At 33.2% G+C, this 27,594-nt stretch overlaps 2 protein-coding genes across 2 annotated transcripts in view; both read left to right on the top strand.

Moving 5' to 3' along the window:
• The window catches only part of LOC127845424 (uncharacterized), a 564,768-nt gene that overhangs the window by 390,348 nt on the left and 146,826 nt on the right, over window positions 1-27,594 (top strand). The gene's annotated exons all lie outside the window — the stretch shown is intronic.
• Window positions 1-27,594, top strand: part of LOC127845416 (uncharacterized) — a 577,557-nt gene that overhangs the window by 378,870 nt on the left and 171,093 nt on the right. The gene's annotated exons all lie outside the window — the stretch shown is intronic.

The raw sequence follows: 27,594 nt of genomic DNA on the forward strand, positions 1-27,594 counted from the left end.
ATGATGATGATGATGATGATGATGATGACGATGATGACGACGATGATGATGACGATGATAATTATTATGATAATGATCATGATGATGATTGTGATGATGGAGTGATGATTACAATGATGATGATAACATTGTTTAAAAAATGTAACTTTGATATTCTGTTCAAAAAAAATAATTATATCACACTTAGAACTACGCGCATTATAAACTAATAACTTTACCATCGACAATGCAGATTGAAACTGCATGTATTATCTCAGCATGGTTTATGAAATCAACGAAGACAATTGCATATTACTATAATGAATGTATTATTAATTAGACATATGCTGTGAATAATGTTGTTTTTTACAAGTCTTATCGTAGGACGGGTAGGACTCACAGGAAATGATATACGTAAACACACATGCAAACAGCTCATTAAATTGGGTATTTTAAAAAACTATACAAGTGTCCCCAACAGGTCAAACACAGTGAAATCCCCAAAAGAAGTGTGTGTGTGTATTTCCGTGTTTATGAGGTCCCTCCGCGCCCGAGGCTGCATTATGTGAGGACCCGAAGTGTGTCCCATCACTCCTTCCTTATCAGATTTTAGACTCACGAAATTTGGGACGAATTTTGACTGATATCTGCAATTTCGACTATTTATTATTTACGGAAAGATTTTTTAATTTTGAGGCGGTCTTGTGTTGTGCGGGAAGAAACCGGAAATCCCACCTGTCCGGTATGATGACCACCAACCAAACTCACATGCGCCGGGAACGAGAATCGAACCCGGATCGCCTAGGTGAGAAGCGAGCGTGCTAACCACTGCGCTAGCCGAACAGCCTCCCCAAAAGAAGATAGTTCATTCACAGTTATATACCGGCCCACACTAACACCGCAACACATCTCCAAAGTTGGAACAGTTTTACATACACAGAAGGGACAGTTACAAGAGCGTTTATTTACAAACATGAAACCATAGTTGTATTTTAGGCTCGATCCGATCAAGATTCATAAATACCCCAAACACCATGTTAGAGAAACTGCGGAAATACGTTGGATCTAGAAGATACAGTGAACTTTTAAGTATTTTTGTGTTTCAAGGGAGATAATTATATTTCACAACAACGTTATTTCCCTGGATATATTGTATATACGTAACATATATACCAAACTCTAATATGTATTTGGCAGTAATAAAACAGCAAACTACAACTAAATAATTGAGAACCATATTATATTAAAGTCCTACCGTATATACAAATAATCACACCTTTATAAATGCATTCTACTTTATTGTTAATGAACCCAAATAAAATAAGTTCATCCAGATACCTCCAGATACATATTTTTTGCAAGTCCTAGATATCCATATACTACTTATTTTAATATTGTTAAAAAGACAACAAGGTGTTCAATTAGTTCAAACAGAAAAAAACATGGTGGTATATGTAATATTTTAAATGAAACAAAACGTTTCATTTTAATCTATAAAATATCAGACACCGAACTATATGTATTATTATGGAATTCAATCCGACATAATATAATGTATAAATAGTCAACACGCATGATTAAATAAATTATGACAATTATGCATTTGATGCGATGCTTTATTTAAAATATTTTGCACTTTAAAAATTTCATAAAATTATAGCAGCTAATTATCTCAAAAGGCAAAAACGAAGAATGCTTCAATACAATATTTTTGGCGAATTTAACACAATTATGCTTGACTGAATGAAATAAACGAAGCAAACAATAATACAAACTGATTAAATTCGGCAGAAAAAATACTATATCAAAGTAACGACCATAAAACGTTCTCAAATTTTGATAATATTATACATTTAATTTGTTTTGAGTATTCAACATTGTTAAAGGCAAAACAAATCGGTTATGCAAGCAATATTGAAATAAGAATTATTGACAATAATTTTAACTTAAAAGCAAAAACTGATAACAATTATAATTAGAAAGTAATGTGTAAGTCATAAAAGACGGTCCATTGGTTCATTTGTTGTAAATTGTGCGCTTTACGATAACAAGGCATACACACACTGCTAGAAAACAAACATGACATTTACTATTTTCCACATTTCCAAGAACGGTACAACTAATCTGAAATCAGCAGTACACCAAAACATAAAGTAAAATCAACATCTCAATTTGTAACGTACCTTAAAATGTATATCAAATTTGAGAAATAAATTGTAATCAACCCAACAAATATTTCTCATATTAAAAACAGATAAGTGTAAGCGCTGGTAAATTGTGAACATGAATATTAACACAACACCATTTCGAATGAGTGTTTAATGTCAGTGAACAGTCAATGTACAATCAGTAAGTTTACACAACGTGTTTACGTTGAAGCAAAATAAAGCTTCCTTGTTTTTTTTTATTCAGGAAGTGTTGGACGCATATACGATTTTCTTTTGGATAATTTCGACGATTGCGTCTGCTGCATGTTTATTTCCGATAAAACTGCAGGGGTACAAATAATACCTTCCTCGTTTGTGACAGATTGCAATCTGTCTTTTCGCCAAAAGAATACATATTTGTTTCGTCCGTCGTTTTTTCTACAATTCATCCAAATTGGAACAGAAGGGGAGATTTACTTCATTCAAAAGCGCGCACATAAAGAGCATCTGTATATGAATATATTTCAAACTGAATGCATTGCTAACCATTTGAATATACTATTACGGAATTTAGCCTTATGTAAGTATGTGCTCACATTGTAAGAAGATTTCGTTCATATCCAGGTTATAATTTTAAGATGTCCTGACTTATTGTTTCATGCACACTACAACTTTTTGAAACATATATATATATATATATATTATTTTCCAATATCAGGGAAAACGAAATTGAAAAAACCCTTCGATATTATCTGAGTTTATCTTAACATTGCTTGGATGAAGGACTCGCGCGCCGTACAATGACGTTCTTTTCGTAATTTTCATGGCGTAATATGCTTTTCGTCGTGAATGTTTCGGCTTTGTCATTTGCTTTGTTTTTAATGTTAGAAGTAGAAGAAGTATTTTTTCATAAGTACGACAACAACGAACATGAACAAGCTAAAAAGTATGGTGGACAGGGCATACACAAAAGAGTCATTATACTGCGCGCGTTCCGTGTTTTTAACAAAGTAATCATTCAGCTTATCATATCAATGCAGACGGGATTATTGCACAATTTACCATGTAATTATTGGTACGTTTATATGTAATACCTGTACTTAAACAGTTCGACTATTGTATCGGTTTACCTCATCTAGGTTAAAATACACAAGTTTGCAAAAAGTACAACGTACCCGCAAGTGAAAAATGTTTGTAATAGTATTCTGAAGTAAGTTTGTTTGAAGACATTCAGATGTGTGGTTAAAAAAAAAGAAATGAGCCAATACATCAACAACAAGGTTAAACACATCCTTAATAGATTCGTATTCGGACAGTCCAAATATTTATGGAGTACTGTCAAATTTGTTAACTCCCTTTTCATATTTTACATATTTACTTTTTGCGTGAATTCCATCCTCTCTATTAAGTGGGTTTACCCATGAAAGCTGCTGCCATACCTGTACTTGTTATGTCCAATACTAATTAAGAATGAGTCCGATGCAAAATGCTCATTGGTCATTCAATATATCTTGTTTTTGTTCATTGTAAATTTTCTTACCACGCTTTCATCAACCAATAACGTCAAGTGAACGTAAGTCCATTCCCGCGGGTTATTCCAACCTGATGTGTTGTACAACCGTTTTTATTTATTAAACATGTATCATTATTTATGAAACGTGTGTGAATGAGTGTGTTAATTGGGATATTCAGTTCATTCATATATCATAGCAATACATGTTTTGTTATCTTTGTAAAGATATTACCATTGTTTTGTAAGTTCTTTTCCGTCATGGCTATATTTGTCAACGTCAATAAAATGGATTGAACCATTTGCAAAAATACTAGTAATTTTGCTGATGAATTTAGGTTTAATTGTTTACGGCTATAAATATAGTATTTTCTGTTGAACATGCATTAAGATTGTCATTATTAGAATGGTAAGACTCATTCTTCTCTACGTAAATACGACTGCATGTAGTATATCAATAATTAAATATAGCGTTTTATGTAAAATGTTTTCTCCATACAGAGGTTTACTTTTGAACCAAGATGTTGCCTATCCTTTTCATGTTTGTTATGTTTTGGCTTTGACCCTTTCAAGCTGGCTCACTAGAAATATTATTGTTTCAATGTGAAAATGTACACAAGTCTTACGATATGATTTTCATGTCAGTGTGCTCAAGTTTGTGTTTTGTACATAGCATGTAATACAACTCTAGTGCTTATTTAAATTTTCTTGTTTTCCCATACAGTACATTTTACTATAATATAGCTGCTAACCTTCTGTTTTTGTGTATACTTGTGTTTGCTGATGTTCATAAATATGCACATGAACTATTCATTTATGTCTGCCACTAATGCAAAATTAAATACTCTTTTTTCAATTCAGTAATTATTACTATAACCTAGTTGCTAACCTTCTGTTTTTGTATATTCTTGTGTATGCTAGTTATCATAAAATGTTTAGTTTATGTCTGCAATTTAACAACTAAAATAACAATTTTTATGAAACTACTGTCATAATTTAACAAATAATTTATAGTTTTTTTTCAGATAAAAATGACCCTTCTTACAAATGTTGTACGTGTCTTCTAAAACAAATAGTACTCCTTTGTGCACACTTAAACCAACATGCACTTACTTTATATGCAGGAGAGTAGCAATAATATATATTGATGCACCAATATATGCATGCGTTTAAAATAAGTTTTAAATATATATGCATATAATATAATGGTTTTGTCTCCGTCCGTCCGTCCGTCACTTTTTTCTGGATCCTTCTATGACTTTAAAAGTTCTGAATATTTTTTCATGAAACTTGGAACATAGATAGATGGCAATATGGACAGTATGCACATCACTTCATTGTGTTCCTACGTCAAAAATGATGGTTGCTATGGAAACAAAAAATATTCTGAAAATGGTGAAATATCTGACAATGGTGGAGCCGGTAGGAGACTTTCATTGACTTTTATTGCTTGGCAATAGTCTTGTTCTACAGGTACCTGTTTTATATACATGGTAGCGGTATGATTTCATATTGATACATCACTGTATGTATGTAACATGAACATGATTGGGAATCTTTAATAACAATAATAGTCTTTATACATGTTCTAACATATAAACAAAACTATTTATTGCTGTTTTTAATTGAATACATGGTCATTCAGTGTTACACATTGCTAAATAATGTATCCACTAAGATACCTTCATTACATGATTTTTCTTTCTAATCTGTGAATGTTAAACAAGCTATAAATACATTTAAATAAAATATATTGTTGAAGATATTACAAGTGCTGAACTTAGGATTATCTGTTTGTCTTCATTAACATTCTTAAGCTGTATTGTTTTATGAAGGTGTAAACAGTGGAGGACTAAAATCATCCTTTTATTTTTCACTTAACACTTTATAAGTAACAATTCTTCAATAATATATTAACTCTTACTTCATTTTCGCTTTCATATGAAGTTTTTTTTAAGTGTTGAGTGAAATTTGGATGTAAAAGACAACTACACTGTCGGATTCAATATCACTGTCTTTGTAAGTACTCTCTTCCTCATATAGATCAGTTACAATATTATTAAAAAAATATGCTTGTCAAATATATACCTCCCCTACATGCCGATTAAAATAAACTGATACTACAAATAAACAAGAATTGAAGGTGATTATTTAAGTATATTTTTTCCATGTTTAATCTGAAAATATCTGAAAAAAAATCTTATTTGTTACCGCTTCTGATTGACATCTCTTGTTGCCGGCTTACTTTAAAGTAATTTTTTAAAAAGTATATTTTTTCCATGTTTAATCTGAAAATATCTGGAAAAAAATCTTATTTGTTACCGCTTCAGATTGACATCTCTTGTTGCCTGCTTACTTGTACATAACTTAAACCATTGATATCGCTTGTTACCTACTTAGTTGTACACTACTTAAACCTTTGACATCTCTTGTTGCCTACTTAATTGTACATAACTTAAACCATTGACATCTCTTGTTGCCTACCTTATTGTACATAACTTAAACCAACAGTCGCATAACCACTGTTATCGATTTTTGTGTAATGCTACTATTTTATGTATAATTTGTAAATAGTCAATTGTGGCAATTATAGGTTAATTTTTTTGATCTTATGATCACATGAAATTAACAATAATCTTCCATACGAACTCTAAAAGTGTTTCATTACGTGTGTTTTTTGTTATATATAGAAACAAAATTATTTATTTCGTATTAACTTGATATTGGTTCATTTCTGCATTTAACAAATGCGTACAATGAAATAGCATAATATTAATACATTTTTGTTATTTTAAAAATAAATCGACTTAATAAATTTAAATAACATTATATTGATTGATATCTGCACTTAAAAATATTACAAAAATACTTTATTTCAACATAACTGTTCGAAAAATAATGAAAAAATTTACTATCCACTGATTGCATATGTTCTTTTATTCTTTTTATCTTTGTAATGTTTAGCCAAGCTACAATTACATTCATTGTCATTTTCACATTTGTGTTTTTCTCTGTCTATTATGTTTGTTTTTTAGTTTGGACCAGTGGTCCATTGTGTTTTCTTCTCACTTCTGTGATTAATTCTTTTCACTTCTTCATATCTATGGAATATCCACCTTTCTGTATCCCTATTTTTTGTTTCCTATTTTTGTTTGTATGTATGGACGTCCTATGTCTTATAAGAGAAACAAACTTGACATGTTTTAAGATAAAAACTAACTGGACAAGCACACACAAACTATCATTAACATCACCCTCCACATTTTTAAATGATTAAATTATGTACTTTAAATGTTAAAGGGCTAAACAACAAAGACAAACGCATTAAAATCTTCAAATGGTTAGACGATAAAAAATATAGTATATGCCTTTTACAAGAAAGTCATTTGACACATACCTTAGCACAAACCTTAAAAGATGAATGGGGCGGAGAAATCTATCTCAGTGGAGAACATACTAATAAACAAGGCATTGCCTTTCTGATAAAAAATAATATAGGGGTCACAGCCGATAACTTTAAGGAAATAATAATTGGCAGACAAGCAAGTATAGATATCAAAATACACAAAACACAAATAACATTAATCAACGTCTACGGCCCTAACATAGACGATTCCACATTTTACGAAACATTACAATCCTTCATAATTAATAACCAAGATAAAAACATTATAATCGGTGGTGATTTCAATACTGTCCTGAACCCATTATTAGATAAAAAGAATGGAAACCTTTATACTCATACTAAAAATAGAAACATATTAAATAACATAATTGAAAACTACAATATGATAGATATCTGGCGTACAATATACCCAAACGAAAGCAAATTCACCTGGCACTCAAACACAAAACCAACAATATTTTGTAGATTAGACTATTTTTTAATATCTGAATCTCTTTGCAATATAATTGACACATGTAACATAAAACCAGGATTCATGACTGACCACTCTCTAGTTGAACTTAAACTGCACAACATACAACCTGAAAGAGGCCCAGGATACTTTAAAATTAACAACAGCATCTTATTAGATACACAATATCAAACACAAATAAAACAGGAAATATTAAATACAGTTCAAAATAATAAAGACGCAAACCAAAACACCTTATGGGAAGTAATTAAAGGAAATATACGTAACACAACAATTAGATACACATCATTTAAACAAAAAGAAACACACAAACTTGAAACCGAAACCATCAAAACCATTGAAACACTTGAAAAACAATTGCATCAAACAAACACAAAAGATACCACCGACATTGAAAACGAAATAACATTAAAAAAACAAATATTAGATGGAATCTATCATACACATCTCAATGGAATAATACTAAGAGCGCGTGCACAGCATGTTGAACACAATGAAAAAAATACAAAATATTTCGCAAACATTGAAAAACGTAGAAGTGAACAAAAAACTGTACACAAATTAGTAGTCAATGGCAAAGATATAACAAACAGAATTCAAATACTAGAAGAACAACGTTTATTTTTCGAAACCCTCTATAAACGAAAAAATGTTGAAAATAACACCCTTTTTAAAAATACACATCACGCTTTAAACCAGGAGGAAACACAACTGTGCGACGGATTGCTTAATGAATATGAATGTGGATTAGCACTAAAAGAAATGCAAAATAACAAAAGCCCAGGATCTGATGGCATCACAATCGAATTTTATAAAATATTCTGGAATGATATAAAAACACATCTAATTAATTCACTTAACTATTCATTTAACAACGAAAACTTAACTACGCTACAAAGACAAGGTATTATATCACTTATTCCAAAACCCGGAAAAAACTTAGAATCCTTATCAAACTGGCGCCCGATTAGTTTACTGAACAATGATTATAAAATTGCAACTAAAAGTATAGCAAACAGAATTAAAAAAATATTACCATCAATCATTTCAAAATCTCAATCTGGTTTCATAAAAGGACGTTACATTGGTGAAAACGTTCGTCTTATCCAAGAATGCATAAACTATTTCAACGATTCAAATAATCCTGGTCTAATATTCTTTGCAGACTTTGAAAAGGCATTCGATTCGCTTGATCATTCATTTATGTTCTCTTGCTTAGAAAATATGAACTTTGGTGAAAGTCTCATTCAATGGGTCAAACTATTCTATACCGATATTAACAGTATAATCATTAATAATGGCTTCTTTTCAAACAGTTTTAACATCGAACGAGGGGTTCGACAAGGATGTCCACTCTCATCATCGCTATTTATTATTTGCATCGAGTATCTATCACATCACATCCAATCAAATAAACACATAAAAGGCATATCACTAGAACCTGACGAAGAAATCAAACAATCCCTATTTGCTGACGATGCAACTTATTTCTTAAATGACAATTACGATTCTTTCCATAACCTAATAGAGTCGCTAACCCTTTACGGAATGACATCGGGTCTTAAACTAAACAAAAGTAAATGTACTGTGCTACGAGTAGGTAAATTAAAACAAAGCAATGTTCAATACAAAAAAGAAATGAAATTTAATTGGACATCCGATGAAGCCACAACGCTAGGAATTACTTTCACAAATAATGAAAAGGATACAGTTCTTAAAAACATACTACCTAAATTACAGAATTTTAAAAACTGCTTAAAATCATGGCATCATCGTAAACTTACACTTATCGGAAAAAACACAGTATTGAAAACGTTTGCACTTCCTAAATTAATATATGTTTTAACAGTTCTTCCAAATCCACCAAATGATGTTATTAACGATATAAAATCAGCAATATTTAATTTCATATGGGACGGTAAGCCTGATAAAATAAAAAGAACTCAGTTAATTCAATCTGTAGAAAATGGAGGCATCCAATTAACGAACATTGACTCATTCTTGAATGCAATCAAATGCAGCTGGGTTAAAAGATACCTAGATAATACCAATACGAGTAAATGGAAATTATTCTACCAGAAAATCCTAAAAAAATATGGTGACTCCTTAATCTTTGAATGTAACATCAGCAATACTATCTTACATGAAATTGCAAACGAAAACATATTTTTGTCTGATGTTCTATCAGCGTGGAGTGATGTCACTCATAACTTAGAAACCCAAACCAGCAGTAAAACAATTTTATGGAACAATAAAGACATAACTTCAAACAATAAGACCTTTTTCTATAAAGACTGGTTTGAACGAAGCATTAAATATGTCGACCAATTATATTACTACAGAATTAGGGATTTCTACTCTTTTGATAATATATGCTACATATACGGAATACCTTCAAATAGTTTTCTGAAGTACTACACACTAATCAAAAGCATACCCATACATATTAAATCTGAAATCAATACAAACAATACACCATGTACTCAAACAACATTTGTAGAAAACATACTTGGAAGAAAAAACAAAGCAAATAAAATATTTTACACAATACAAATTAGAAACCCTACAGAAAACTCCAAAATCCAAAATAAATGGCAAGTCCTCTTTGGAGAAAATGAACTTAATTGGAAACACATATTTACCATGCCATATAAAGCAACTATTGAAAGCACGCTGAGAAATTTTCAATATAAATACATCCATAGAATTATAGCTACAAATAAATATCTCTTTAAATGCAAATTATCTAACTCAAATCTGTGTGACTTCTGCAGTGAAAACATCGAAACTATAGAACATCTTTTTTGGGAGTGCAAACACATCCAGCCTATTTGGAATCAATTAATATCTTTTCTTGAACAACATCAACTAAACGTTAAACTATCTTTCTTAAATGTAAGTTTCGGAATTAACTCATTGAAATCATTAGACTGTAATAATATTGTGAATTTTATGGTCATATTGATGAAATATTTTATCTTAAACATGAAGTACAAAAAACAAGTACCAAATTTTAATTGCTTTGTCCATAGTCTTAAACTAAAAATCCAGATTGAGAAAGAAATAGCCCTCAGTAATGACACATTACAAATCTTTGAACAAAAATGGAATCGGATTAAATTCTCATAATGTTTTGTCCACTTATACACATTTCACTCTAATGTTAGTTTTTCTCTCTAAAATAGTTTTGTTTATTGTTTTTAATTTTTTATTTTTCAATCTGACAAGATCATTGTGAATATACAACAAAACACACAAGTCCAGTATGTTTTCTTCCGACTTTATACAACTCATCATTTTTCATAACTATTCCTCTGTTGTTCTTTTCTTTTCTCTCCAAAAAAAAAATATATATATAGGCATATCTTGTAAAACATGTCTGAACTTTATTGCTTTGTACAATCACTATATTGTATAATCATAAACATGTTTACAATGTATGTATGATATTGAATAAAAAAAATAAATAATATACTAAATAAAAAAAAAAAAAAAAAAAAAAAAAAAAAAAAGACTCATATATTAAAGTTCTCCCATAGCAGAGGCGTATTTAGGTGGGGGGCTAGGGGGCTAAAGCCCCCCCCCCCCAGCTGGCTGGCTAGATATGAGTTAAAAAATGAGCCCCTTACAGTTCCAATCCACTTGTGTATTTCCTGTCATATGCCCCTAATTAGGCCATTAACAGCTGTCATTTTGTGTGACTATGATAGGAACTTCAAAATTTCACGCATGAAGCCATCCTTAAAACAACAACAATCAAATATTAACGAAAAATCTTTTAGTTATGCATTCCATGAATATGCTTAGTTTACGTAAGAAGTCATTGATTGTAGTGTATTCAATCCTCGTATAACTTGATAATATAGCGTTCATACCTGTTTTAAAATGTGTCTAGCTGCACAAATAAATACACATTAACTTTAATTTCAACAAATGCATATATGCATACAATCCCTTACATGTTTACATATGTTTCCAAAAGATGTATTGACATACCAGATATGGTTCTGAATTGTCATCTTATAAATCTCTTTCATCTTGTTCCTTTCCTCTATACAAATGTACTTTAAAAGATCTGAAACCTAAGACTTGTGATGAGCAATAGGACGGCCTTATTGAAATAATATACTTAAAAGATAAATCATCGGCTACATATTCAAACACAAAATAAACCGTGATAATTAAGAGAGAATCATTACTTATTTTAAAAATACGTGCAATACTCAAATACTATACAATTTATTACTGACCTCCGACTTATAATATAAAACATATTATTACACCTCACTCACAATTTTAATGTTCAAATCTCATATAGTTAACCAGACAAAATTGTATTAAACAATGCCGTTATGATCGTAATATATTCCAATCCGACTACACTTTAAAACATACCCGTCGTGTTAGCCTAAAACAAGTATCACGGGTTTACCAAAAAGTCCGTTCAAGCTTATGATCAAACGGCGCTCATTAAATTTCATAACGTCAAATGCATTTGTATTTAATTTTATTTATGCCAATTGGAATGTTTATGGTGGTAACATGGTAGACATCCGTCATTTTGCGCTTTAAAACTTAAAAATAATCAAGTTTGTCGAAATGGTCGTATACGTATAGAAATCCTACGTTCGGTTTTAAAATTAAAAAAAAAAAGTATAACTTGCTAACTTGGCGATATATTTAACTTTATCTATGCAAGCTATAATACATCTGGTGGTTACAAGGTATAAATCCGTCTTTTTTGCGCTTTACAACTTAAAAATAATTGCGTTTGTCGAAATGGATGTATACTTATAGAAATTCTACTTTCGGTTTTAAAATTAAAAAAAAAAAAAATTAATTTCTTGCAAACTAGGCATACTTTCACATTGCATATTTATGCATTGATTAACATGCATTTCATTTTATGGTCTGTGGCTTTAAGGAAATCATATTTAATCGCTAACCGTGTCTTTATTCTAGCACAGCTGTAAATGGTTAATATTAGGCTACGAATGTTAATGAAATGTGCTACATAAACATTTGAAGCAATGCTCGAGCTTACCACTTGGTATCACATAATGGAAACAATCTACATAGAAATTGAAACAAGTGCGATATCGTTTTAGCAAAAAAGCGGATATACATACTTGATTTATAAAAACTTAAAATACGATATCAAAATTTCAAAACTAAATAACGAAACAAAGATTTCCAAATCAAACAAATATTGAATCTTAGAATACGGGCATGTATCATGAGTACTCTTTAGTATTAAAAATCCTACGCTTGTATGTGTTGTACAACCGTTTTTATTTATTATTATTATTTTATTTATTCAATGCATTATTGTTTTAAAATTTCATGCCGTGAGCTATTTCGATGGCAGAGCAATTTAATGTAAGCCTTTTCAATAAATGATCGCACGATTATAATTATACAATGAAGATGACACAATGACGTTGACTCGATAACACGAGTTTTCAATTACAATGAGACGATAATTGAGAATTAGTCTATTGTTCGGCATTGGTATCATTAGAAATAATATTCCGGGCAATATGCATGGTACTTGGGCCAAAAAAGGTGGCCTCTTGAGTGTAAGCAAGCGTGCATTAATTCGAACAAGTGACCTTGTTTAAAAGGGATCTTTTCACGCTTTGGTAAATTGACAAAATTGAAAAAAGTTGTTTCAGATTCGCACATTTTCGTTTTAGTTAAGATATTTGTGAGGAAACAGTAATACTGAACATTTACCATGGTCTAATATAGCCATTATATGCATCTTTTGACGATTTTAAAACCTAAAAATTATAAAGCGTTGCAACGCGAAACGATTGAATAATTTGGAGAGTTCTGTTTTTGTCGTTAAATTTTGTGAAACTACGAAGATTGCTTATATAAGGTATAAAATACGTCAAGTATGTGTACTCGGCGGAATAGCTCAGTAGGCTAATGCGTTTTTACTTCAGGACTCTGGCAGGACTCCAGGCGTCACTGGTTCGAAACCTGCTCCGGGCAATGTTCTTTTCCTTTTTTTAATTTTATTCTTGATTTTTTATTGTAGCTTTTACGATCCAATGTTTACATTTATCAATATAAAGCATTTAATGAAAAAGTTAAAAAATGACAAAATCTGTGAAAAGGCCCCTTTAATGCCATGTGATTCAGTTTCGAACTCGACCTATATTTAATGGAGATAACAGTTCTGACAAAGTTTCATGAATATAAGTCAACACATTTGTCCCTTAGAGTGTTCACAAACTTTTGTGTTGATTTGAAGTAAGGACTGATTTATTTTTGCCATCAAATAATCTAGTTCAGAACTCAGCCGAGCTATCATTGGGAAAACACTTTACTGTGTTCAACGGCATTTTCTATCATTTGTTCAATTGACATAATATTTAACTTTACATTCAGGGGTGGCGAAATCAAATGTCCGAGTTGCCCGAGTCGTACATTTACTTGTCTGGGCAACTGACTTTTTTCAATTAAGTTGTCCGTGGACAACAAGTTTTTTAAAAGTCGCGTCCAGGTATACAAAAATACATTGTATTAAAGCAGTAATTAAGTATTACAAAACCGGATGTTGACACGCGATTACATTGTCAGTGCTATTTGCGGAGCAATCAAGCTAAAATACGTGCACTTTCCTGCGCAGTGATCTCCCTTATTCTATAAGAGACCGGGAGCATGCCACATTTTCAACATTCGACCCGACTGTTAGACAGTGTACAGACTGGTTTCTTTATTTTTACAATCAGACGGAAATAAAAGTATCAATCTAAGATAATCAAAACACGGTCTTCCTTTTTATTTAAGACGACTTAAATGGTAAAGATGAAACTTTTTTTCAATCTTCAACAACGGAGCAGAACCCGAAGCTTTGAGCAGCCCACCTCCCAAAAAACTAAGAAAGATTATAATAAAAATATGATCTAAGTAAACGAACCAGAACTTTTCAAGAAACTTGGCTAACAGATTTTCAATGGTTACCAGTTTATATAATCAAATTGCTACCAGTAGCGGAGACTCAGTCTGATGAGGTCAACATATTGGACTAGTTTAATTTGTTAAGATTCAGTCTTTCCGAAATACCGTCGGTCCTCGGATTTTTCCGATAATAATTTGGAAAATCCGGAAATGATTCTAATATTGCCGGACCTCATGTCCGGTAATAAAATTATGGCGAAATTTGGAATTCCATAAGCTATTTCCAGAAAAGTTTCAAGGCAAAAGTGGAAATTACTGAGTTATTTATGAATACTCCAATCATGTAAAACATTTTTTCATTGGTTGCATTTCTTGAATGACGTACGTGCATATACGGTATCCGAAGATTTTTTCTGCGTCGTCAATGCAAATTACACACTACCTCATCACTATATGAGTAGATTCGCAAAGGGAGAGAAACGATACCATATACTTTTGGTTCCCGTTATATCCGATTAATTCGTAAGCAAGCAGGGCATTAACACAGGTCATTGTGATCTTCCCGCGATCTGTCATACCTACACAGGAGCTCGAAGCGATCTGACAATATCTACACAGGAGTTCGAAGGAAAACAGAGTATCCAGATATATAACCGGGGATTTTGTTTTATTTCATTTTTTAATATCTTAAAACGTTTCAATTAAAATTGAGTGAAGGAGTCAAACCAAACTCTCATGATGATCAAACTCAGCACTGCAGATGTTACAGCTTATGACCCTTCAGCAGCTGTAGACAAATGGCTGTTAAGATTCGATGGTTTTATGTAAAATTAAATATTTAATGACGTTTTCACGTAACAAACTCACACCTACATACAGGACCAACAAAGTTTTCTACCATAGTTAAAAAAATCATCCAAATAATTCACTCAAAAGCATTGGGATTGACTTTAAGACTAGTATAATATTATAAGGTATGCTAGCCTACAACAGCTTAGCAAAAAGATTAAGTAGTGTATGCTCATGATACAGGGAGTTGGTCTTCGTCGACTTAATTATTAGCGCCCACCCAAGGCTATGCCTGATGGGTATCCAACAAAAGAAGATTAGTCAGAGGATGTGTCTTCAGTAGAGGATTCAGATATCCAGGATGAAGAGACAAATGCTAAAGAAATCTCGGCAATTCTTAATGTTTAAATGCATGATTTGTATATTAATCTGATAATATTAAAATATTGTTAAAAATGTCATCTTTGTCTTTTGTCGTCATTTTTTACTTTTTGGGCCTGAAATAATCAGTCTGGGCCGGAAATGGCTGCATGATTATAGGACCTCATGGCCGGCGATAAATTATAATTTTGGGAAGGACTGAGTTAAGATTACAATGAACTTATGTTTAGCACATGTTTTAATATCACTAGCTTCGCAAGTTTTAAAGTTTGAGAAAGTCTTTATATTGTTTATAACATACTGCTATAATGAATGTACCATTGAAATACAATTATAAACAAAACAAGCAAATCATACTCTTTTAGATATATTCCACATTAGTTAACATTAATCAATAAATGCGTTTATAATTTATATAAACATTAACGGACAAGTGTAGTTCAGAAACGGGCAAGTTAAATTTCCTAAATGGTTGTCCGTGGACAAGTATAGTTTTTTGAGATTTCGCCACCCCTGTACATGATCATAGCTCGTAAACAATACGTAATTAGAATGCTTGTTTTCATTCCACTGTAAATATTTAGTAAATTTATTGTTACAACCTTAATTTTAGTTAATCGTAATAAATTATATAATGTGAACGACCAGAAAGAAGGGTGATTTAAAACGGGTATGACCGAATATCTGAAAGATCCCCTTTCCGCGGAAAGGGCTTTCGGTGTTCGGAAAGGGCCTAAAATAAGTTATTTTCAATGTTTAAAAAACATGTATTGATATTTTCATAAACAGTACATTATATTTTTTCTTTATATTTTAAATTTCATTCAAATCCACCAAGAAATGATTTTACTTTACAATATTTGTGAATGCCATATGATACGAGAAACGAAAAATGTCGAGCACCACGGAAAGGGCTCGTAGCGGGAAGGGGCCAACTACTACTACAACTTCTACTCACTACTGAACTTCTATCACTACTACTACTACGCTACCTACTACTACTACTACTACTACTACTTACTACTACTACGACTACTACTACTACTACTACATCTATACTACTACTGATTACTACTACTACTACGACTACTACTACTTCGACTACTACTACTCTACTACTACTACTTACTACTACTACTACTACTACTACTACTACTACTACTACTACTGACTACTACTTCTCTACTACACTACTACTACTATACACTATACTACTACTACTACCTTAACGACTTAAATACATCTACGACTACTACACTACTACCTACTACTCTACTAATACTACTACTAATACTTCTTCTGCTACAACTACTTTTACTTCTGCTACTACTACTACTACAACTACGACTACTACAACTACTACTACTTCTACTACTACTACTACTACTACTACTACTACTACTTCTACTACTACGACTACCTACTACTACTACTACTACTAACTTACTACTCTACTACTAACTACTACTACTACGACTACTACTACTACTACTACTACTACTACTACTACTACTACTTCTACTACTACTACTACTACTACTACTACTACTACTTCTACTATTACTACTACTACTACTACTACTACTACTACTACTACTACTACTACTACTACTACTACTACTTCTACTACTTCTGCTACTACTACTACTACTTCTACTACTACTACTACTACTACTACTACTACTACTATTACTACTACTACTGCTACTACTACTACCATTACTCCTATAACTACTACTACTACTACTACTACTACTGCTACTACTACTACTACTACTACTACTACTACTACTACTACTACTACTACTACTACTACTACTACTACTACTACTACCACTACTACTACTACTACTACTACTACTACTACTACTACTACTACTACTTCTACTACTACTACTACTACTACTACTACTTCTACTACTACTACTACTACTACTACTACTACTACTACTACTACTACTACTACTACTACTACTACTTCTACTACTACTACTACTACTACTACTGCTTCTACTACTGCCACTGCTACTTCTACTTCTGCTGCTACTGCTGCTGCTGCAACTGCTGCTGCTGCTGATTCCACTGCTTCCACTGCTATCACTGCTATCACTACTACACTACTATCACTAATACCACTACTACCACTACTACCACTACTACTACTGCTACTAAAACTACTACTACAAGTGTTCTTATTTTAGAATTGATCAAAGACCACTTAAGTCACGTGCCTTTATCTTCATTGAATGACAATGTCGATAAAAAATTACTAGACCTGTATATGTCGCCAAAGATTGTCGCACTGTGCAAGGACAAAGGGGCCTTTACGCAAAAGGACAATCGGGTAACGAAATACAAAGATGTGTTTCAAACAGAAAAGAAAGTGAACCGACGAATATTTCTTCAAGGAGAGGCCGGGTCAGGTAAAACAACATTCTTGGCAAAGTTGGCCATTGAATGGTGTAAATCCACGTCTTGTCATATGAAGTCTTCGAAAAACACCGATTTAGAAACAAATGAGTTAGTAATATACGATCGAACCAAGTTTAGCATATTCTCAATTTGTCATGAACAATCGGATATGCCATGTTCATCGCCTGCAACTAATGACGACTCGGATACGTCTACTGCATCTTCTGTTACTACTGAACACTCGAATATGTCTTGGGCATCATTTGAAACTATTGAAGAATCTGATATTTCTTGGCAATTTGATTCTTCATCAGACGTTAGGGACTCGTCAGCCTACAGCGAGGCTATTAGTCATACCAATAACAGCTCAAATATATTTGCTGATGTGGAGGCTCTTCAAGACTATATGTTCGTGTTCTATATTACATTGAGAAATTCTGTAAAACAAGTTGACGTATATACCATGATTAAAATACAAATTTTAGACTCAATATACTCCCAGGACGACCGTGAGAAGCCGTACAGACTAGTGAATGAGATAATGAAACGTGAACGTTGCTTTGTACTACTTGATGGTCTAGATGAGTGGACCGGATCCGAAGATCATCACAACATACCGACATTGGTATCAGTTTACAAACAAACTGTGATGTTAATAACAACACGGCCTTGGAAATCGGCTGAAGGTAAAGTTAAGCATTCGGACATAGACGCAGTGTTGCAACAGGAAGGAATAAATGAGCCGTTGGAGCTTAGCAGAATTATTCTTAGCCGCTTAGTAGCTAAGGCAGAGCTTGAAATAAAACACTCCGCATTTAGGCATTACATATGGGATCAAAAGCTCGGCAAGTTGATATCATCACCCATTATGCTTGTTGTGATTGTATGTTCATATACAGAAGGAATAGAGTTCAAAGGCTCTAAATGTGAAATATACATTCCCTTACTGGAAAGTCTTTTTAAGAAAGCAAACAGTAATACGTGTACATTTCAACAGCCCCCCCCCCTTTCCGTTCTTCACACGAACTGAATACATGAAGCCAAATTTAGAACCCCTGAATCGTCTTGCTGAAATGGCCTTTCATTTGTTGTTTGTAAATGACAAGGCAAATTCAATAATATATAGCATTACCGAATTAAATAAATTCAAGAATGGTGAAATCAAGGGCTTTGCATTCAAATCAGGAATGTTATCGGCGCAACGAATTGCATCTGCACTGCGGTCAGAGTCATCATGTATGTTTATCCACTTGAGCATGCAGGAATTCCTCGCTGCGCATCATATCGCCCGCAATACGAATCTTATTGATGATAGTATTTCTTTCTACCTTTACCGTCACCCGGAAGCTTATCTCGACATATAACCGGTGTTTATATTCCTGTCTGGACTGGATGTATCGTGTGCGGAAAGGATATCAAGCATAACAGATGAACGCGATGCTTCTAATACTACTACTGGTACATTCCGTTATTCAAGTCACGCAATGTTTATTAGAACCATACTGGAAGGATGTAGAGAAGCTAATGCAAACGGACATTCCGACTTTTCCCTTAAACACAGTCCCTTTTACTTCGATAAGAACAACATCATTGACCTTCATAAGATTTGGAAAAAGAACGCAGCTAATGCCATTGCGTTGAACGTTGACATGAAAGTCTTTGAAAACCGACGAATTTCACCTGCCAATGACGTGTGCGTATCACATATTGCATTTGACCTTCATTCGTGCATGAAGATGACACATTTAGAGCTTACTGGACATTGCATATTGGTTAAAGGTGAATATAAAATAAGGTAATTTTGTCAAATGTTGTTGCGTTATGCATAAGGCAAAATATAATGCTATATTTTTGTATAGATTACATTCCGATAAAATGTTTCCTGATTTTACGGAATTAACGTATTTGACACTTTTTAAGCGGTCCATTGACATATGATATATCAAACAAAGAGCATGACTTTTACTTCTTTTATACAGTACTAAGTTAATACAATTTTCATTTTTATACATTTATGAACGTGCCGTCATTCATTAGAATCATTAGAGAAACCGATTAGCCCCACGCAGTGATGTGGTTTGTTTTTCGTGTTTAACATGCTGGTACGTTTTGCTTGGGAACAATTATCGTTTTGAACCATGACAATCGCAAAACAATCATATCTCAAGCAACATAACACGATTATTCGAATAGTCGTCAGTAAAATACATAGTTCACTATAAATCCTCTTAATCGTATTATAATGATTTTATGTTTCTGAAATATGTTCTCTCCTATTATGTGGTAATTTGTAGGAAACAAAATACTTTAAATATAAAATTAATGTTGCAAAAATAATTGACCGGCTTAGAAGAATGTACCATAATATTTACTGCACTATTGTAGTGCATGTTATCCATACTATTTGCAGACATAAACTTTCAGTTTAGATTTAGACCTACATATTCAGTTCTAGTTTGTGATGAACGGACATTTTTCTTATCATGAAAAAACAAGAACAATATGACCAAACCTTTAAACACCTCAGGTACTGTGTTGTTTGTGTTTATCTTTTCTGAGCACACGCATTTTTATCCCAATGCTGTCGGCCAATATAAAAACTAGGCAATCTGATGTCAAAAACTAGTCCACTGTTTAAAATTAAAAAAACAACAAGTTTGTTTACATCATAAAAGTCACATGTATGTGCAATCTTCATAAATCTTTGTCAAAACATAAGTTTTAATTACATCTCAGTTCAGTTTGAAAAGTATTTTGTTTGTTTAATAAATATGGCCGCAAAGAGGCCGTGTAGTTTACGTTATATGATAAAATTAAAACCATGTTTACACTTTATTTATCAAAAGTTAAGTCAAATGTTAATGCCCATTGGCTCGGATATGTGTTGTTATGATACTGGGTGCACGACCACGTGATTTAATGGGGTTCACAAACAATTAAACGTTATTGGTAGTAAATACACCTGAACGTGCAGCTTTTGTTTATTATGACTTTTCAAATAACAATGTTTCTTAAGAATATCATTAAGTGCATAACATGCAGTTTTTATGCTGCGTATGGCAGTGTGAATACGTAATAATTAATTTATTTAATAAGCCTGTGTCATTGGCCAATTTTTTAAGTGTACCGCATTTATGTACACGGTTATGCTGCACGCAACGTGAAATGTGTGCACCATTTTTCAGACCCATTCTATGATGTATTATTCAATCGGTACAAACTGCAAGAACAACTGTCTTTTATGCACTAAATAATTTCGCAAATGTATTCCAAAAATATTTGCATATTGAAAATCTTAACGGTTCGTTAACATTAAGTCCAGCCCGTGTTTAAACCACTGCTAATCCCGTTGATCCTGCACTCTTGATATCTTCGCCGCATTGCAAAATGGTATTTGTCTAAGGAAAAACAAGGCCGCCAGGGGGGGGGGGGCAGTTGTCTTTATATGGCGATGTAAAACCTTGTTTATATTTTAAGTCTTATATTCATAAGCTTACTCAGAACCTTGAAAGTATATCTCGGCCAAGTTTGATTATGGTTCTGGCCGGTTGAAAAAACATGGGCGCCAGGAGGCGGGACACTCTTCCTTACATGGCTATATTAAAGCCTTGACAATTCTCTTTAAGTTTCACGTTAAGTCCAATCGTCATAAACGCAATCAGACGATTGCATCTAATGATAATGATAGTGATGGTGACACATTTTACATTGAATACGACCTTTTTAAATACGAGGACAATAATCTAATTAGTGAAGAATTAATCGTAAGCTCTAAAAATACGACTGTATTGACCCACAGTAACCTTTAAGTACGTATTCATTATCCGCCAGCTGCGTTATAACTTCCGCGTATTCAACGGAAATATAACGAAAGGTAAACAAATATTTTTCAATATTTTCGTTATCTAATTTTGTTGCTTAATGTAGACCTATACCGATAGAATCGAAACCGCTCGCTTTACAAGCTAGAAACACTGCGATATAAATACTTTATTCACACCTCGTAACCCAAATACTGCGTCTGAATCGTGACTATACCAGGAAATGGGATATTCATAAAAGCAAATTTCTCTCAGACAAGTCGTCAAGGAAAACGTACTTTTTCTCGAGCTTAATTTGGAAATGATCAGGAAATAGTAGACGCTATCTGCAGTGGTAGACTGATGGAGTAGAGAAAACATAGTACTGCTTTTGTTAGCTGATAAAGTCTCGATGTTATGTAATAAAATGCTGCGCTCCCTACACAATAGTACATTTAAATCAACATGGAATATTTGTGAAGATTAATAAGATAATGGTTATTATTTAAATGATTGCGGTTGTTGTGTTTGTTTGAATATTATTGCTGTTGCTAGTGATAATGATAATGAATTATAGTTGCTGCTGTTGCTGCGGGTGCTGTTATCTGCTCAAGATAATGCTTATGCAGTGGTGATGTTGCAGCTAACAATATTGCTACCGTTTTACTGCTGATGTTCCTGTTAATATATTGCTAAAATGTTTGATGATGATAGTTATGTTTATTTGTGATGTTATTGCTGACAGAATATCCGCACAGAAAGTGGTAGAACATATGGATACATGTATGCCTTCAACTGAACCACGTTAAACCAATCTGAGTACAACGAGGAAATCTAAAACCTGAACAAGTTTAATTACTTCCGCATTCGCCTATCTAAAGGTGTCGGTTAGCTTTTTATCCAATCAATAATCAGTAGTAGTCAAATCTGGCAAATCTCGGTAGCCTATTTAGGCTTGCGTACGTCACACATGTATGGCTAGATAATAAAACGCTTTCCCTACTATCATGGTCATTATGCTATTTCGGTAGTTTTGTCTCACACTACAAGACAAGTTTCATTTACCGATAGGTTTTCATTTATTTCATTCCGAAAAAAATGCGTTTATTGATATCTTGACAGCAACACTGTGTTATCAGCATTATGCGTTATTTGATGTACATTTCGTGTTTTCCTGAAGATTTCCTGGCCCAGCTCCGACCCTTAAATTCTTGGGAATGGAATTCACTGGTAAATCGTAAGTGAAACTTTGCCAAAATGTGTGTCCGCATCTCCCTACATTGAAGAGTGTTGAATCCTATGTTACAAAGACGCGGTGATGTTGCCAAAGGTCTGTGTGATTATGCTCAAATCATCCAATGGAATAAATGAAGTGTATTCAATCGGGCCTGCTGGCGTTATTTAAAATGTCATTTAAGGTAAAAAGCTGGGTTAAAAAGCTCCGCCGAAAACAGCAAGTCGTATGAAAAATTAGTTGATATCATTTATTTAAATACTTCTTTTGCTATGTTCCGTGAACAGAAAGAGTAAAGATAATGACATATTTAACAGTCATCCGCCCATACGATAAGCTGATACTTTAACAGAAAGAAACAAGATATTATGTTACCATCACAGTGTCTGTGACTGCTATTTTATATGCACACCATCGGGCATCGTCATAATGTATGTCTTATAATTACGTTGCACATTATTATTATAAGTATTATATCATTCGCAATTACACATGTGTGTGCACCCTAAATATTCAAAGACGTAAAAATTATCGATAGCGGCTGCATTCACTTTTGAAACGATCATGTTATTGCAACAAGTTGGCTAACTGTTAAATCCTTATTTAAAGTAAGGAGGTCGAGCTTCTTTTTGTAAATTTTCAATTAGCGATCCTTTTTTTCAAATGATTTGAGATTAAACAAAACTATAGACAGCGTTATTATTATATGTAGATTTATGCAAAATGATTGTTTAGAACTGTTCTTATAAATAGCCAAACTGATCAAATTTCGGATAAGCACAATATACGACCAATCGTTACAAATATAAATCGACGTGCACAAGTCGTATACGTCCATGTATTAACTATCGAAATAACACCTTTTGCATATACATCTTTCAATAGCACACATATATTTTTATACAAGTCACTTTGTATGATATTAATATTTATCACTTAGTTATGTAAACATGTAACAATATTGCTTTCTCAGTAAACTTACCTTACCTACCTGATAGTAGTGTGTCCGGTACTATCATTATAAATCTTGCATTTATGTCCAAACACTGAACATTATCCCAATCCGATCCGGCAACAGAACGTCAATATTATATTGTTATAAATGGTAAATGTTTTTCATATGCTTTGATATTTGTCAGAATATTTCAAATATTTTGCAAAGATGCTACGAACATTTTCCTTATCATCAACGCCGTCGTGTTCATTTATCTTTCCTTCGTCAAACAAACATTGTACTCGGTATAAATGCATCGGTCATCGTCCTTGCTGCTTTAAAGTTCAGATTTAATAAAGATTTCCAATTATTTAGCTAGCAGGTATTCAAAGCGCCCTACTTTCCTGTAGAACTGATTCGACCAATAGCCGGTACATAACAATCAAAGTACTGGCAGTACTGATGTGACGATGCTTTTGAAGAGGATGGATATAAAACATCAATTTAAGTTTATATATATCATCACAATTGTGTATGTTGATACGAACATTTGGGTACGATAAAAAATTTGGGTACGAAAATTTGGGGTACGAAAAAAAATTTGGTACGAAAAAAATTTGCGTACGAAACATTTTTGGTACGAAAAAAAGTTTAGGGGTACGGGGAAGTAGTACCCGTGGGTAACTATACCCATTGAGCGAAACTGGGAGGCGGGTCACATTCTTGTTCATTAAATATGGCAATACATTCATGATGATTCTCGAAAGTAGGTATGAGCACATAGCCGGACCATGTGAGCTCAATCGTATGAGCACTTGACTATCCGAGTTCGCCCACGAACATATGGATAAGTTAACTAATAGCGAAATGACCTTATACATGTATATGCTGAAATCTAACAATCGAACGAAATATCAAACATGGTATGTACACATAGGTGGTTGTGTAATTTCTGTTAGAATATCGTATTCAATATGCAAATTTTAAATGATTGTACCCGCACTTGAGTTTGTTGCCTTGTTTGAGTCTATACGCGCCTAGGCTGCACCCAGTGTGTGTATTTGTGTTTTTACAAGGTAATGAGTTACCTCCGCGCTGAGGTTGCATAATTTTGGGACCCGGAGTGTGTCAAGCACTCCTACCTAATAAGATTTGATTGACGAAAGTTGGGACGAATTATGAATGATAGCTGCAATTTCCAGCTTTTTGTTTTGTACTGAAATACTTTTCAATTTTTTATATGGTCAAATGCTGCGGGGGGGGGGGGAGGGATGGACTTTTCCGGAAAAAACAACTGTCAGGAATGGTGACCACAAAACATACAAAATATAACATTGCGCCGGGAGTGGGAATCGAACCGATGTCGTAAAGGTGAAAAAGCGAACGTCCTTACCACTGCGCTAGCGGGACGGACAATGACGCAAAGAAACGTTGTTTTATCTATATATATCATAGCAGTGCAGCGTTTACAATTTGCAGGTTCGAAATCGTTCGCATTCTTTAGTTTTGTGATCACGTAAAAAGTTAATTTTACATGTTTTTATTCGCAATTTATTTACTAAATCGAGAACAAATATCAAACAAAATAGAGAAAACATATAGTTGTTTCATTGGTCCATAAAAATAAAATGGATGTAAAATTACTTATTTGAAATTAACGTTATGATACACTTATTGAATCTGTTTCCCCAGGATATGCTGTTCTATTAATATTTACCTTTATCAACACGAACGACAACTCTGCTAGGAGAATGTTATCAATGAAAATCAACGAGCAATCTCCTACGCAGTGGCGAATGCCAAGGGAAGTAACTGAAAAATCGAGTTATCTCAATCGGACTGGCTCGGTCATTTACATAGGTCGCCATTGTGAAGAATTTTTTTACTGGTTATCAAACCTTGGACGCTGCTGTTCCAGCATCGTCAAAAAAGCGTTGAGCAAGTCGATATAACGGATTTATCGTTGTTCCCTGTGTATGCGCGAACTAAAAAAAAAATACATCGATGACATACGGCGCGCTTAGGCGAGTCAATGTACTTAGGACAAAGATGAACGTGGTGTGCTATAAACAGTATTAATTAATTAGAAAATGTGATCTTTCCGACAATAGTCATGTCTTCTACAATTATTCAATGCTAAGACTGATTTAAAACGACAAATCATTACGTCACATCACATTGATCTGTTTTCCGACGGAAAGTTTCCACACATACTTTGCAACGAGCGATCGAACACGATCAAAATACACACTGACATCGAAAAATACATGTTTTCGATATGAAAAGCTGAGCGCAAGAAGCAGAATAATAAACGATATTATGAACATAGTGGTTGAACAGTTCTGTCAAACGCAATTTATAACATGATAGTCTATGTCGAAAATGTGAAAACAGAACTAAATCAGACCATTCGGACTCAATAAAAAAATCATCATCATCTTCATAATCATTATCATCATCTTCATCATCAGCAGCAGCGATAGTATAATAATAATCTTCATCACCATAAAAACCACCGCCATCATCATCATAATTATCATCAGTGGTACCATCATATTTTAATTGTATTGCCAGATATATCTCCATAGCCATCATTATTGCACGAATTGTAAACGCACCCCATATTGTAATTGCCGTCCTCGTCGCCATAGTCATCGTAACATCAGAATTAGAAGCAGCAATATCGAGTGTATCGATGCATCATTGTTAAGGGTCAATACAAAGGAGATTATGTTTCAGAATGACGTGATTTTGCGCACTATTTGCATATACATCATGCCAGATGCGCAGACAATTATGATTACCGAATCAGAGATAATCTTGGTATTTTAACTGAGAATTTCATTATTTTGAATGGTTTATCAAATTTGAATAATCAATCAGACGTTAATCGTGAAACCAAGTAAGTACTTGGCCTTTAACGGTCTCATATTCGGGATTTTTATTTTGTGTCATCATTGCTTATTCCAAACTCAAAAGGACGCTAATCAGATACATCCATCAGTTTTAGAAAAGTTAAATAAACTTCTTAACTCGGCTCAAACAAAAATATGTTTATTAATATTTATTATTAATTACATTAATTTTAAAGTGATACGATGGATCTGTGTCACAATTATACGCATTATCTAGCATTTCTTACTGTACACGTAGTTTACAGTTAATTTAGCTGCATCAACTGGCAAAAAATGGCATATCAGTTGAAATTGTGTAATACTACATTTAACAATACAATTTCGAAATAAACATAAGAAATTGTGGCGTCGTTGTAAGAAAAGTTTGTTATATTATCTCATTGAAAAGCGTTGTAATATTTATGTGCCCAATAACAGAGCGTATCAATTTGCATTCGACACCGTCGGTCCATCTTCGTTGAATTTTCAAAATGTGCACGATAAATCTTTGCTACCGCGTATATCACGAGAACCCGTAGGAATATTGGATCTTTTTGTGCTTTCAACATATATAGACGCGGAAGATGCGCCAATACATCAATATTGATTCAAAATAAGGTTAACAGAAAAGTCGGCTTCCCGGAAGTTTTGTTCAAGGCTTCATTGATTGGAATAAAAGTTCTTTGGCATAATGGGTTTTCTACGGCGTAAAAAAGTTAATTAG

This window comes from Dreissena polymorpha, chromosome 9 (genome assembly GCF_020536995.1).
Source record: "Dreissena polymorpha isolate Duluth1 chromosome 9, UMN_Dpol_1.0, whole genome shotgun sequence".
In the NCBI taxonomy this organism is placed as follows: domain Eukaryota; kingdom Metazoa; phylum Mollusca; class Bivalvia; order Myida; family Dreissenidae; genus Dreissena; species Dreissena polymorpha.